Source organism: Sinocyclocheilus rhinocerous, unplaced genomic scaffold (assembly GCF_001515625.1).
Source record: "Sinocyclocheilus rhinocerous isolate Xijiao unplaced genomic scaffold, SAMN03320098_v1.1 scaffold165, whole genome shotgun sequence".
Classification (NCBI taxonomy): Eukaryota; Metazoa; Chordata; class Actinopteri; order Cypriniformes; family Cyprinidae; genus Sinocyclocheilus; species Sinocyclocheilus rhinocerous.
In genome coordinates, this window is record NW_015630990.1 from 397,859 (window position 1) to 413,921 (window position 16,063).

Sequence of the window (16,063 nt, forward strand, 5' to 3'; positions counted from 1 at the left end):
TGGATCTGCCTTGTTGTGTCTACATTAAAAGTCATTATTGGAATCTTTGTCGTCCTCGTCATCCTGCCTGCCTCCACACACCGGATCGTGACAGTTACATTATAACACTTATCAATTCATTGTTACACTATGCATTTTAAATTTGGTTATGATTATTTACGACAAGATATAATGTATTACAACGCACATTATGAATAATTCTAATGAATTATACCCTTTAATAACCCTTTATAATGCATTATACATAAAGGCTTTAAGTAAAGTGTTTCCAAACTTACTTACTGTATTTTTGATCAAACATATGCAGCCTTGGAGACTTCTTTCAGACTTGAACTGTAGTGTTTTTCCCCAGATTTTATCAGTACATTAGCAAATATTGAATTGTGCATTGAGGACTCATGTTTCCACATGATTATGGTCAGATTATAGGTAATGTGACATTCATGATAATTTCATCCCAAAAATCGAAGTCTATGCCCTGTTTAATGTGAAAAATGAGAATACACCTCGAGTGTATTTTGCATTTTCCATCATTTGTAAAGAACACAACACCCTCTGAACTCAAAGGGTAAGACGAAACCACAGGTCTTTTCAAAGCAATAATAACAATCTTTTCTATTAGTCTGTACAGAGGACTTGATCCCTGTAGTCAGGCCCGGGAAGAAATGGGGCTGTATATCTTGGCATCAGCTCAAGAAAGCCATGACATTTTAAAGCTAGCTTCACAAGGCAGATGTCCCAAAGTACTGCTTTACCCTGGAAACACAGGGCCTCTTCAATAGACCTATACTTGGGTTTATTGAGGTTTGGCATTGTTCAGATTTTAAAATCAAAGTAGGTGGACACTCATATAGATCTCATTATCAGATGGTTGGTCAGTCAGTCAGTGACATTACAGATGGTCTCAAAGCTTGCAGACTTGGACTGAAAGCCACAAAACACGCTTTTCTCCTGATCACCTCTATGTGTGTGTGTGTTACAAGAGGTGTTGAGGATTCTTCTAGACGTCTGTTCGTCCATCAAAGCAGGGCTTCCTCTGCCAGGCGGCCCCAGGAGGCCCCTGGTGGCCCCCAGCATAGCCACTACACCAGCCCCCAAATCCCTCCAGCTCATTTCCCCCAACCAGCCAACCCAGCCCAAATCTGCAGTATTCAGCTACTCTGCATGACCACTGAAAAGACCTGAAAGAAGCCACAATGTCTTAACTAGATAGATGAAGGGAGGGAGGGAAGCTGAGAGATGGAGGTGGCCCCTAGTCTATTGCTCACAGTTAGTTTAGACTAGAAGCAGGAAGTTTTTAACTAGTGGTTTTAATTAGTGCTCATATATTTCCCGGGCTGCTGGATGTTTCTTCCCTTTTTAATTGCTGACAGGTGTTCATATTTTTGCCTCTAATTCTTGTTCACTTCCATTTTGTCTTTTGCTTTCTTCTGAATTTGTTTTCTCAAAAATATTTGAATATTTCTCAAAAAGTGTCTCTTGAGCGTAGTCATATTTATGCATAATTATTGAATATTTAATATAGATAGATAGATAGATGGATAGATAGATCAAATTTTAAAAATAAGAAATTATTGTTCCATACTGGACAGGAATCCTCTCTCACCCTCAAATAAATATAAACCCATTTTCAGAGTAAAATTACCTAAACCATCAGCCATTCACTACCCACTTAGCCACTCAAAAATCAATACAACCTCTACACATATGTCACATTGGGTAATACAGTGTGTGTGAATGCATTAAAAAGTGCACACATATGTGGTGGGGGTTAGAACATGCTCTCCACATGCTTTGCACATGGTCGAGCTCATAGCCGCAGCAGGATATGGGAGATTGTGAGCTGAGAGGAAGTCATGTAGCACTGACCTGACATGGGCCCACTGCTTTGAAAGTGGCGTGAGACAAACATGAAAGGAGAGGGTGTTTCTCTTTCTCTTTTTCTCCTTTTTGCTGTCTCTAACAGCTCTGATTATTGGACAGTTTGGATGTTGTCACACTTGGTTATACAGAATCCTTACCAAAACTGACCATGGTCACATAGCTTCTGTAAAAATGTCGTAGTTACTGCAGTTTTTGTTGCTACAATATATTTTTGGTATCTTGGTATTCTTGACAACTATCCTCAAAAAGTACAAATCTGTAATTAAAAGTCATTTGCAGGTTATTTCTTCTCAAAAGGAGTGTGGTTCTGTGCCACTATTGGTCTGTTTCTTTGCAGCCTGACATGGCAACACTGACTCAACCAATGGCATGAGATGAGGGTGGGACCACCTGTTTGGCCAACCAATGGCAGACAAACCTGTTTCATTAAAACTGAAATTGATTATTTTTTAAATTCCATTTGCTGTTATACAGTCACTTTTAACCAATTTTTGTGCAGAGACTGTGGATACTAATAGTACCTATGGGAAATCTGAACATTAAGTCATTTGCAAGTTAAGTTAAATAACAACACACTAAATAAACTATTTTAAACAGCAGCGTTTTGATGCCTAAGTTAATATTTTTGTATTTACTAGCTAATCCAGTGATGTTTTTACATGTTTTACTGTGGAATGAAAGAAGGAGCATCAAGACATAATGGAGGTTTTTATATTAGAAACTGAGCGGTACTTTAAAATAATTTTTTATATCGTAAAATAATCACCAGCTATCAAATGCTGTTGTGTAGCATTAAATATCTCTTTTTCCCTTGTGTGTTTGCGTCTGTGATGAGCAGTCAGTGAGTGTCTAATCCAACACACAACACAAAGTCGTACCACTACAAGCCTGATTATCTCTCTCTCCTCCTTCTCTTCTTCTCGTCCCGGCGGCCGCCCCTAAATCCCTCTGTTGTTTATTTTCTTCCCCTTTTTCACGTAGATGAGCAGAGGAACCTCCAGACTGATTTGTTGCTAAAAGATGGACTTACTTGTTTCCTTTTGTGTGAAAATCTTCTACTCTCCCTTTCTATCCTCTCTCTGTGTGCTTGTTTGACTGACAAGGCTTATTGGACTATAACAGGCGTAACTCTTCCCCCCCTCCTCCTTTTGTCCGCAGACAATTCTCCCACAGATTCGGAGCTGTGCGCATTCTTTGGCCGCCACACTACTGAGTCCTGAAAGGAACCAGCTCGAGTCCTGTCCCTCCCCGTCCGCTCCTAATTCTCCCCCGCCCCCTTCACCACAACACGGTGAAATGAGCACTTCAGCAGGCCGGAAACATTTAATCTGGCCCTCTTTTGAAGAGAATTAATTGAAACTTATCCACTTGCCGCCTTTTTCGCTCTAGCGGCTCCCTCGCCCCAAAATCCCTGCCTCGTTCCCATCCGGATCATGGCGGATGGGGCCGCCTTGGCACTTGTGTCGTGAAGTGTGGGTTTTTGCAAGTGGCCTATAGGGACCGGAAAAGCTTGTCACCTGAGAGCAGTATTAGCGTTTGCGCAAGTGTGGTTCAATGTTGAGTTCCCCTCCGAGACTGTGTAAATATTGAAACTTCAGCGCAGCAAAAGCACACCTGTAATTTGTTGTCATTTGTCAACATCCTAATGGTGCCTCTGTCTTCATTTGATGGACGGCTACATAAACGCTTAATTTTGCTGCCGAGTGGCTATTTTTTTGCGCAAAACTCCGGGCCCGTCGGAGAGGGCAGTGTGGCGTCTGATAAAAGAGATGGTGAGGAAATGGAAGGGCCGCTAAAAAAGCCCTTCCCTCTCCCTCCCTTTTCTCCGTTCGAGGGGAATATTATGCTAAGCCGTTGGCGTTTTTATGTTGCCATAGCAGCATTACTCCTGCAGGGTTGTGACCTCAGATGATTACAGTACAAAGCTTATTGGGTCTTGAAAACCCCTTTGAAGATGAAAAGTCTTTGATGGTTTATATTTATGCAAATCTCTCAGATATGATTTATCCTACTGAGATTGAATGGGGAGATGATTAAAATTCCCCCATTAGAAAAAAATCCCTCAATGAAGGCATATTCTTTGAGCTAATAAAACAAGTGTGTGTGGGATATTTTAGCCTTTATTTGGAAAACTAGCCTTGACGTACCTGAGGATATTTTAATCTGCTGTCCCCAATGTGTGAAAGAGAGACGGAATGGGGGGACAGGGAATTACACTTTTCTGCTTTGAGTTTTTTTTCCCTCTTCCCTTCCCTTCCATTCCCCCTCCTTTTATTTTTTTTGTACAGGCTTTAAAAGAAAATATCTGACAGAGGGAGCTTTTGTGTGTTTCCAGATGATAGATTTTGGAATTTGGGCAACCCCACTGGCAGTCCACGGCTAGCTGTGAACTGGTCTGTTGGAAAAAATCGGAATGCTTTGGTCTTCAAAGCACCGAACTTCATTTTAAAGCCTTCTTAGGTAAGCTCAAATATTAGCGGGAAAATGAATAGCGCGGAGAAGTGTCGTATCACACGTCGCAAGTCTCACGAGTCTGTCCGCCGGGGGAAGCCGAGGCTCTGTATAAAACTGAAATGAAATGCGCTCCCAGACAGCTCAAATCTCATCCTTTCCCTTTTCATATTCAGCGCTCCTTTCTTTGTAAATTCAGTCAGGAACCTGTAGTATATCTCGAGGGCCCCTGTGAAAGTCCAAAGACTGTGTGAATCCTGTCAGGTTTTTGAAGCAATATTTCTTTCTTCTTCTTCTTCTTCTTTCTCCAAAACCCTGAGTCAGAAGTTTTTCAATTTAATTAGGCATGGCGTTTGAGTAATGTTGTCTCTTTAAATGAAATTTAAAGTGTTGTTTTTGACTGTGTGTGTGTCCATTTCAGTTTGTTGACAGGTTTCAGCGATACTTAAAAGGCAGAGAGCTCAAGGAACCCATCCGCTTGGTCACCTTTGTGGAAACTGCTGTGGGTCTGCTGAATTTTAAGGTAAATAACAACTTTATAATTTGAATTAGAAAATACAAAATTGCCCCCATCAGGGAGAAATGGCCACAGTCCTTTTTTCTTTTGATTATTTTTCTTTCCCCCTCCCCCAAACCCTCTGTTGTGCTGGCTAGACGGAATCCCAGAGCCAAGACAGGGAAATATTGCAGAGTCACAGCAAGAAGTGAAATTAATTTGGAACTCAGCAAAAGCATTCAAGAAATTCCATCTGCTCCGTGCCTGACACGGTCATATCACATTCCAGACTGTCTCTCACTAGTCCTGGTTCTGGGGTTAGTTACAGCCTTGGACAGTCTTCACAGATTTCTAGATTTCCCCATCCATGGGGACAGAGACGGGCCATTAATTGTGTCTGTGTGTTTTTTTTAATATCTGATATAGTTCCATTTCTAAACACAATATAAAGAACAGAGGCATGGACAGCGATTAAGGGAGTTTTGTTGAAAATTAGAGTCGTCTGACTGGGTGACTTGATTAAGTGCCAAAGTACACACGCGCACACACACACACACACACACACACCGCAGCTCTTCATTTTCTCTTTCTCTTGAAGGCAGTGTGTGAAGCACTTCGAGATCTTGGGCCAAAGGCAGGTCTTCATCATGACGGAGTTGTCTTCGGGTCAGATGACTTCTGTGCCAGCATAGGTCTGCTATCTTTTTATTTCACTATTTAATACCTTTTTTCTTCTTCATTCACTTATTTGTTGAATGACAGTACCACAAATAATACCATTACTTTTAATTAACTGATCAAAAAAGATGTATTTTTATGATAATCTATCATTAATATCCCTTCAGACTGCACATCGTTATCTCATATATGATGCTTGGGTTTAATAACATTTTTGTAAAAATCTGGTGTTGGATCTCTTTTAACCTGCAGGAGCCACGCGCACTAAAGATGCTAAAGAACTCCTGTATGCCCGACAGAAAGTGGTGGTCACCACCAAAGCATTCGGTCTCCAGGCGATCGACCTTGTTTACATCGACTAACAGGATGTGGAAGGACTGAGGCAGCAGGCCAGAGAGGGCACGCTTACGGGCTTCACTGGTACGCTGACTGCTAAATCACATAAATTTTCTTTTCTGTTCACTTACTGTATGACATATTGGCCTGATCTTCCAACAAAATGCTATTTTAGACTCACATGATTAGGATTTCAATGAAAATACATGCACTTGCATATAGAGCATATACTGGCATAAACAGGGGAAACAAATTGTTGCACAAGCAAAACATGTAGGAGAACATATTATTGGCTGAAGAGACTGACAACATAATTTTCCTGTCTTAAAGGAATATTCTGGGTTAAATACAGGCGGTAAGCGACAACTTGCTACAGATGCTATTGATAGAGCATAATTTGTATTTAAGATGCAAAATTCCTCACAAATATCTGTGTAAAATATTCATTACATTTCATAAATTATAAATAATATAATTACATTTGAATTATATGAATTGTGTGTGTATATATAGATTAGTGGTTAGAGATTAGTGAGAGTTTTTGTGTATTTTTAAGTATTCTCTCCCTTCAACTTTGAGTTCCTCTACATCTCATGTTTTACCTTTTTAGTGCTGACATAGTGATAGTTATATTTAAGAATCTTGATGTGAAATTTGCAAAAATTTGTGGCTTCCTTTTTATATTTGTGTTCATTTTTATTATGCTGTCTATATTGCATAGATGATTTCATTTGATATCTGAGCTTTTAATAACGTACTACATACTGTATATGAAACTTCAAAGAAAGTTACCGGCATGTGTTTATCAGTGTATGCATGCGTGCATGTCTCTTTATTTGCCTGTGTGTGTGTGTATCCATTACTTACAAGCGTGTTTGTAGGAGATAGACGTATGTTCGCATCTCAGCGCTGTGTGGGTTTGTAGCCAGGCAACGTGTGTTTGTGTGTGGAGTCCTGGTGAGCGGGTAACTGGCCACGGGAGGCCAGACACAGCCCTCCTCTGAGTCTCCGCTAATGAATATGTAATTGCTGTTTGCAGAATACACACTGTTCTCCCTGCACATCTCTGTATACACTAGCACTGCCATTCCTCTAGAACACAGCACTCCAATGCTAAAGATCACTCGCTTTTCTCCCGTCTTGTTTTCCTCATGCCAAATTATTTTTATTTTTACTTTTTTAACATCAAAATTCATCACTAATTCCATCGAACATATTTAATCACTGGATTTAATTTAAAACAGCATTTTATTATCATTTAAAAAGGCTTTTCATACTGAAACTATTATAGTAGCATTTATTTGATTAATTGAAGGGTAATAACAACTATCATAAAATAAATTACCATGATAACCATAGTCTCTCCAAATTACCATAATATTATTTCTACTGTAAAATCATAATAAATTATTATTGGATCACCTATAAACTATTAAAATTTTTTTTTCCTTGAAGATTGTAATGACTACTACAGTGCGGTAAATTAACACATTTTTACTTAAGTTTTGTATTTTGTAGCTGTGGCTACCATGCAAGGAAATGCACAAATGTGTGAGCCAACTAAATGATTTCTCTGGATATCTCTGGGGTTGCCACTGCAAGGTTGTTTGTTTTTATTTCCCCAGCAGCCAGCCTGCGGGTTGATCATGCCATGTTGCAGCCCATCAACCGGGCGCTCTGTTCAGCAGCCTGTCATTAGGCAGGTGGGGTCTGGTTTGATGACTCTCTTCTGCCTCTCGTGCGAGTCTGAATCGGAGCGGCTCCTCGTGTAGCATGCGCTGCTCTCACCGCCGTTCTGTTTGCCACTGCTAGTCTGAGGTCCCTGTGTCGGGAGGCCTACAGAAACACTGTTTACAGTTTACACCCTCAGTGTGAAGTGTGTGTGTGAGCGAGTGAGTGTGTGTTTGTCTGTAGGCAATTGAAATTGCATGCAGATAAATGTAGTTTAGCTCTTTTTTTTTTCTTTTGCACTAGACTTGCATGAGCAAATCTATCACTATTAATGCAAATACAGCAATTGGGGTCTCAGAATGTTTTTTATAAATAAAAGGGTTAGTTGAAATCACACTTTTTGTATTTTGAAAATTTATTTATTTATTAGTTTAAATCAGATAATTGTATCTTTATGTAATCAGAAAATTTAATTCAGTGAGCTCTTAAATAAAGTGTGGCAGACTCATTTAAAATGCTTTAATTATTTAGGCATTTTATTTACCATAAAATACTTTTTTTTTCTTAAAGTAATTATATTCCTGTTAAAATAATATTTGGGCAAAATACTACAACAGGTACATCTTTATCAGCAGACAAGCAATTAAATAAAAACAGAAAGGCCAAAAAGTTACACATCTACCATTAATTTTATCCTCTCTTCTTGTATGTATCACTGCACACATTGTGTATTAAGCATTATTTCCCTGAATCCCTCACCTGTGATTTGACCTTGGCCCATGTTTATTTCTTTATGAGGACTTTTAGTCATAACTACATAGATATGATGTTGTGTAATGAATAAGAACATTGAAGAGATAAGAAAATAAGAATAAGAACATTTTTGTTGTTCTCCTAAAATGAAAATATATAAAAAGGTTAGATATTTTTTCCAGTATATTAGTTTAGACGTCATTACATTTTCTTCTTAATTTTAAGCCTTTTTGATAGATTCTGTCTGTCTATGTGAGATTTTGAGAATCATCTGATAGTGGCACTCTGCTAAATGGTAGTGAGCCAACCAGACGTACCCAAACCAGATGGCACCTCGTGATTGGCTGAATGGCATTGGGGAGCGATAATGATGCACAGCAACCGTCCAATAGCGTCGCTGCGTAAGGGCTCACCACGCCCACTTTGCTCACTCTGTCACTAGCTGGCTCAGAACAGACAGCTCCTGAACAGGTGGCAGTCTGGGGAAGGGGCATATTTTGTTGATGTGAGGGAACGACCCCCTGCCAGCCTTCTCTGGGATGGGCGTCACAAACATGGACCTTGAGCCTCAGCTTTAGGGTGTTGATCCAACAGGCCGTCTCCTCCAGAGCAGCAGAGGGACAGTACACACACACACACACACACACTGGTGATTTTTCCGTCTGCAGCGCTGTTGGCTCAATAAGAAAACACAGTCACCAAGCTGGTTTGCTTTATTTACATTGAAGCGCATGCTTAGCTGTCATTGGTTAACCTGACGCCTCATTCACTCCCAGCTGCATCATCAGATTGTGTCGTATCTTGCAGCATTTGGCTTCGGCAATGTGTAAAAGATGCAGAAAGTAACACCTGTGCTGTTGCAAGACTGTGTTAACATATGACTGACATTACGCTGCAATATGTAACATTGTGTGCTAAATTATGTGGGAACTCAATGGATAACACATGGCAGAGGCTGTTTCAGAGGGGTTAACTGGGGTAAGAGCCACAGATGGAGCTAATGGTTTTCTCATGTATTAAATTCTAAGGCTGTCAGCTAGCTACCTTTCCGTATTTGTTTTAAGATACGCGCTGAAGCAAAACGTAACAGATATTTCTCAAATTAAGCCTCATCACCCAGAGGTTTGATCTGGGAACATGTTCTTGATTATTATGGTGCAGTGCTGGACAGATGTTATTTTTGAGAATAAGGTTTCTGCCGTCATGACCGTAATCCGTTTTAGCTTTTTATCCGATGCTGCAAAGCAGGGAGGAAAAGGAAATGTATATTTGAAAATGGCATCCACATTGTTTTAGAAAGTCCTTACATAAATAATAATAATAATAATTTAAAATTTAAAAAACCAATGAGAAAGAAACCATTTTAGTTCATCAGATTATCTTTAAGCATTTTTATTTTTATTTTTTTATGGTTAAAGTAGTTAGTAAGTTAATGGATTCCTGACTTCAAATCATGGATCATTTTATGGTCATCTGTTGTAGTCACCTCTAATTTTTCACCCCAGCGTTGGGTCATTAATGCACATAGCTGAGCTTATGAGAGGTATCAGTTGTTGCTGTCCATGACATCTATATCTATGTGTAGTGTGTGTATGAAGTGTGTTGAGGTGACTGCATGTGTGTGGCTCTCACACGGGCCTGTAATAAAAGCAGCAAGTCAAGTCTCACAGAGGCTGCCTCAGATTGGAGTGTAACTAAGCGTGCAGTAAAGTTTCAGAGTTCAGCGGGACACAAGGCGAAAATCGGGATGACACCCATAATTCATAGCATCCTCTGTCCCTGCTGTGTCCCTTAAATTCATTCTTGGTCAGGGAGCTGTACTGGAGAAAGAGGAGCAAATACCCATCAGTGCCTTTGCTTCTCTGGATCAAAGCCCTTTAAACGTGGAGGAATAATCCTAGATGATTATTTTTTTTCTATTTTTACAGAGTTTTGTATGTGAGTGGGCTACACTGTTAATAGTGCACTAAAAATAGAAATAAAAAGGTTGATACCTAAATTAATGTATTTTTATCCTACATGTGGGCTGACCTTTAAAGATCACACGAATACTACTAACTCTTATTATTAGAGACTGTTGGTTGTAGAATTTTTGGCCTGCACATGTTATGATCGGTGGTTTAAAAAAAAAAGTTACTGAAGTAAGGGTGTTTAACGATTTAAAAATATTTTATGTCTTTATTTATTTACTGAGACATGGCCATTAAATATGTTATTCTCTTTGGAATATTTATTTATTTTTTGTTAAGTTGTTAGGGATTCACTTTGTCACTTCTTTCTAGGAAAACAAGTGATTCACCCCAATCAGATCAAGGTTGTTCAAGAGGAATTTGCCCCCAGTCCAGAGAGAATCAAGTGGGCCATGGAGCTGATCGCGGCATTCGAGGAGCATCAGAAGTTGGGAAAGGTGCACGTTCAGTAGTTCCTGAGTTTCCACACAGAGATCTGTATTATTTTCCAGTCTGATATAGCATCCGTGAGGCATGCTGCACTGTAGCTTTTGTCGGAGAAAATCAAATGAGGTGTTGAATATTATAGTTCCTAATTTAGTGCATCATTGAGTCCTGTGTTTTCTGCTCGGTAGGGCTGTGCGTGTCTGAGATGTGCTAGTAATGTACAATCTGCCAGTAATTCTTACGCTAAGGATGGCCTGGGGGTGCATCAGCGACACTCTCCCCATTCGGCTCTTTCCTCACAAACTGAGATTCCGGGACACAGTTGCTCGATTTATTTTGCATTTTCCTGTATATTTCTATGCCCTCTTCAATCTCCTTGCAGATTTGTTACAGAAAATGTTTGCAAAGTAACCACCTGAGGTTTTCTGTCTCTCAACATGTCATTTTTAGACACTCTACCAGCATTATATTACATTTAAGATGCAGCTTAGCTGCATATTTAGTTTCTTTTATGCATATGCCATTTAATTATTGAAACTCTTCTTAAGAGGTCTGGACTGGGTAGGCTGATTGAAATATCCGGATCAGTATAGTGGTACAATGAATAGGAATATTTAGCATGCAAATAAATGACTTCCAGCTCTTAATTCCAGGATCTGTCAAGAATATTTCAATTTTCATTTTCATGATTCTTAAGCTGTTTTTTTTTACGAATTTGCAAATTCCCAACCAACTTGAATAAAACAGAGGCTTAAACTGGAAGCTAACAGGATGTTATTGATTCACTACATCAGACACCAGTAACAAATGCATTTACATAAATACTTCTCTTACAAGAGGAATATATATATATATATATATATATATATATATATGTCATTATATGTATTATATATGTGGGCTCTCTCTTTGGTGCTTTTCTTGGTTTTCTCTAGGGAATTTATGAATAGCCATCCTATCCTTCTTTGTAGTGTCATATATGCATTGCTGCTGTGTAGTAGGGTATGTTCTTCTAGACAATATCTGCCTTTATGTTTATTCAACCATAGTTCTGTTCTCTTCTCCTCAGGGGGCTTTCACCTTTCATGGCAGTATGATTGACATGCCATCTCTGAAGCAAGCTCGGAACATTGTCACGATGGCTTCAACTGTTCAGGGAAAGTGAGCCAAACCTGAGTTCCTCAGACATCAAAATCCGCACCATGCTGGCTGTGCCGTGCACTTCACGTCAAGAGCTAAAAACGGCCTGTGCATTTGTTTAACCAGCATCAGAGATGATGTTCTAGTTGATGTGTTGATTTCAGATTAATTGACTGATTATTTTGTCTTCTGAAATTCCTGGTGCATTACCATTTTCTGCATTAGTTTGCATTTGTGTGTGTCATGCCTGCCCCCTGCCTCTCTGTGTCAGGGCAGACGATTGGCCGTGGTAAAGGTTGTGCACGCCCGATGAAAGGGCAAACAAACAGAGCTGCCCTGCCGTCGAGCTTCCATTCAGCCTGAAGGCTCCTCCAGGCCCCGGAACATCAAAGCGCTATTTGCCAAGAAGCGGCCATGAATTTACTAAAACCAACATTGAGAGAATGAGCCTGTGAGCCCACTCTAAATTAACGGCTTTTGTTTCACAGGACTCAGCAAGCCAGTTTGTTCTTCAAGACAAGGCTTGAATGCATCTGCACCCTGGCGTAAGCTCTACGCGGCGTGCCACACGCTCACTCGCAAACACGTACACAAAGGGCTCCACGAGGGCTCGCTCTATGTAAATATCAGCATTTTTCCTTGGCTTTGTTTCCCGGTCAGTGGTTCCCATCTCTCCATCCAGCTTCGAAGTCACCGTGAACATGGCCAAGTGCTCAAAAGACGTGCCGCCGTTGTCCATTTCACCAGTGTTCCTCACACACACTTTGTCAAGAATGCCTCTTTTGAAATAAAACTCCAGGATGTCATTCCCAATGAATGACCATCCTTTCCACCGTTGAGGGCGTTGTTGTTGTTTTTTATGTTGTGTTTGTCATGAATACATTCTACAGTATGCTATGTTCCCGCTCCTTGCTGCTGGTCTCCCACGAGCTGATGACATATTTGGCAGAAATGTCTGGGATGGGGGTGGGGGGAATGGTTGATGGTTCAGTTGGTCACTATGGTAATAGAGGCCTCTGCATAAAATGGGAATGAATATGGCGTGATCAATAGTGTCTGTAGCAAGCGACTCGGCCCAAGCTCTGTGCCAGCCTCGGGACGCAGACAGAAAGATGGAAGCCGCTGCTGTGAGCGGCCCAAAGGGCCCAACAGTAAGCTGAGGGCCTGGCACCCTGCCCACACCTCTCTGCCGCCCCCCTTCCATGCTCTCTGCCTTTTGCACTCATTTATTTTTCATTTTCTTTGGAATCGTCTTTTTGGACTCATGTCAGACAAGCCCTTTTGCTGTAAGCGCTCTTTAAGCATGTCTTCAAGACTCAATCAGAGCTTGAGACTGTAGGTCAATAGGCCAATGACATGAGATTCATCTAAAGCCGTCCTGCATTTAGTTAGCTAAATTGTTACATTTGCTTATATTTTGTTCAAACACAATTTATAGGAACAGAAATATTGGGCTATTATGGAAAAGTTCAACGAAAAGAAATTATAACCTTTTATCTTTTTTTTTTTTTTAATCTATTTATTTGTGTGTGTTTGTGTGTGTGTGTGTGTGTGTGTTTCTTTGTTGTTGTTTTTTTTTTCAGGTTTTTTTTTGGACCCCATTGACTTCAATTATGAGGACAAAAACTGCTGGAACATTCTTCAAAGTTTTTTCTTTTGTGTTCTGCAAAAGAAATAAAGTCATGCAGGTTTGGAGGGTGAGTAAATGGTGACAAAATTTTGATTTTTGGGTGAACTGTCCCTTTAACACACCCCATGCACACAAAAGAGCTCAGATGATAACCTCTGAATTTCAGTCACTTCAGCCTTTGTAGAAAATTAGTGAGATTAGATATTTGATTGTCGATTGATATGAAACTAGAGCTTTTTTGACTGCCCCTTACTTCGTGGGTTTTGTGCCTTTATGGTGTGTGTGATCAAGTGACATTATTTTTAGCAACGCAATTAACCCTGGTCCATGCACTGAAGGCACCATTAATTTTATTAATTATGTTGAAACTGATCTGTGTAGCCAAAGATTCAGTGTTTAAAGGATTTACGGACTCCGCGACATAGATCAGTGAAATGCTACTTCCTCCCACTTCTTTGTAATTTTTCATGACATTTCTATTATGCCTGTAAGTTGACATAATCTTTTCAGCTCTCAAGGCGGAATTATTTAAATACATTTACTAGTATTCCCAAAGTGAGTACAATACAATTAACACGAATAGGACCTTACCTAATCTTGACAGCACTCAATTAGGCTTGAAACACAGTCCTGATGGTTATGTGCTGAGATTGCTCTCATAAATTATCTGATATCAACCCAGCAGAGAAAATGCATGTATGCAAAGTGCTTTCAGAGGAAAATTAAAAGAAAACGTTTTACATATTTTTCATTAATCTCAATGGGACCCGTGTGGCAGGGAGGATTTTGCTCGCCTAATTTCTCGCCAAGGGATCTCCCAATAATGACTTCATTCTTTTACTAGACAATATATGACAAACTCATTTCAACAAAGATAATTCCGCTGCAATAAAACGAATCGTTTACAACAAGAGCAGGCAGGAACCATTTTGGAAATAATGTGTAATTGAAATGAAATTGAATTTATTGGCATTGGGTGTAATGAGTGAAAATTGAACTCTAGTAATGTTGTAAAATGTCTGGCGTTTTGTGCACGTAGGCTAACGTGACTTTTTTGGAATATCATTAACAGAGAATAACTTAATATATGTAGCGCTGTGCAGGAGCAGACGCGACGCAAATGCCTAGCTTTCGGTGAGATTTAAGAGCGAAAAAAATAATTTATACCTTTAGCTCTTTTGCAAAAGTATTAACAAAACACTAAAATACAAATTGTTATTGCATTTGGGATATTAACTTACTGAACACTACACTTTATTACCTTAGGGATGATTATAATAATACTACTAATAATAGTAACTTTAATAACATGCGTATATTCTGCTGTTATGCCCACGTTTTTGTTGTGTTGCTCTCATGTCTGCATTTTAGCAGTTTAAACAAGTCTTTAGAAATATCTGTGCAAACTTTATTTTATTCCTTAAAAAATACACATGACTCGAGATAGACACTTAAAAAAAATATATATATAGGCTAGTATGTATGAGTAATGTATGATTTATTTCCCCCTTCATCTCTGCTTTTTATTTGTTTTTCTTTATTTTAGGTGCAATGCAGCGTATTAAAATATAATGGGTTATTTAATTAAATTATTTTAGTTTTTACTTTTATATAACCAGAGGCAGTCAGAACTCTTGTTTGTTTGTTTTTTCTATAGCGCACACCTTGATGTCACAATCCAGCTTGAGTTTGTTTATTATAATATAAATGCTATCACATGAATTTTCAATAATTTTTTTTATTTTCAATCATGTTCCATATTTCCTAATACTCCTTTTTTCCTTTCATAAGCTGTTAAAAAGTTGATTTGGTCATGTGTGGTATTGTATGCTTAATGTTTGGCCAGAATACTGAATGTGTGCTTGAGTGAAGGATAGTTTTCTCTGAATAACCGGAGACTTTGAGCTGACTCTTTATTTGAAATGGAGACAGATCAAAGGACAAACCCCAGTAAACCTCCTCCGGTCTTTGTTTGCGGTTGCTATGGCTTCGAGTCGAGGGGCCACGTAAATCAGACTCGTTACAGTGCGACAGAAAAGTCTTCCAAACTTTTTTTGTTTTTAGCTGACTTGACCCCATGTATCTTTATTCATGAAAGTTCATCTTAAGAAAAGGAATACAATGTGGAAAAATGTTTATTTGTGCATTGTTGTGTTACTTGAATTATTATTTTAATCTAATAAAATGCACAATATTTGTTATAGAGGTAATAATAATAATAATAATTTACCATGAAGTGTACTCGTTTTTAATAGAGATGAATGACTCCATTCATTATAAAGAAGACAATTTAAAAAAGATTGCCGTTTTTATATCTTATTGTAATAACATCATCTTCGTCATGGTTATAGAGAACTATGAGCAGATGTAATTTCCACCTCACTGTTAGTAGTATCTTAGGAACAGCCCACGGGTGGATTCCCCAATTATAAGCCCATGGCAGCCCCCCTTCAAATGGACTTTTCCTTCTGTTGTGACAAAATGGTGCAATTGTCCTGTATAGCCTCCAGGATAATCAGAGCATCATGGTTTTATGTATATTATGGCGGCTGGCTCATTATCACACAACTGCTCATGAATTAGAGAGAAATTAAAACAATTCCGCTGTATCTTTCATGGATGCGATAT

The 16,063-nt window shown here is 39.2% G+C and overlaps 1 pseudogene; it reads left to right on the plus strand.

The window, feature by feature from the left end:
- The window catches only part of LOC107740912 (citrate lyase subunit beta-like protein, mitochondrial), a 74,425-nt pseudogene extending 61,669 nt beyond the window's left edge, over positions 1–12,756 (plus strand).
- The last annotated feature ends 3,307 nt before the right edge of the window (positions 12,757–16,063 follow it).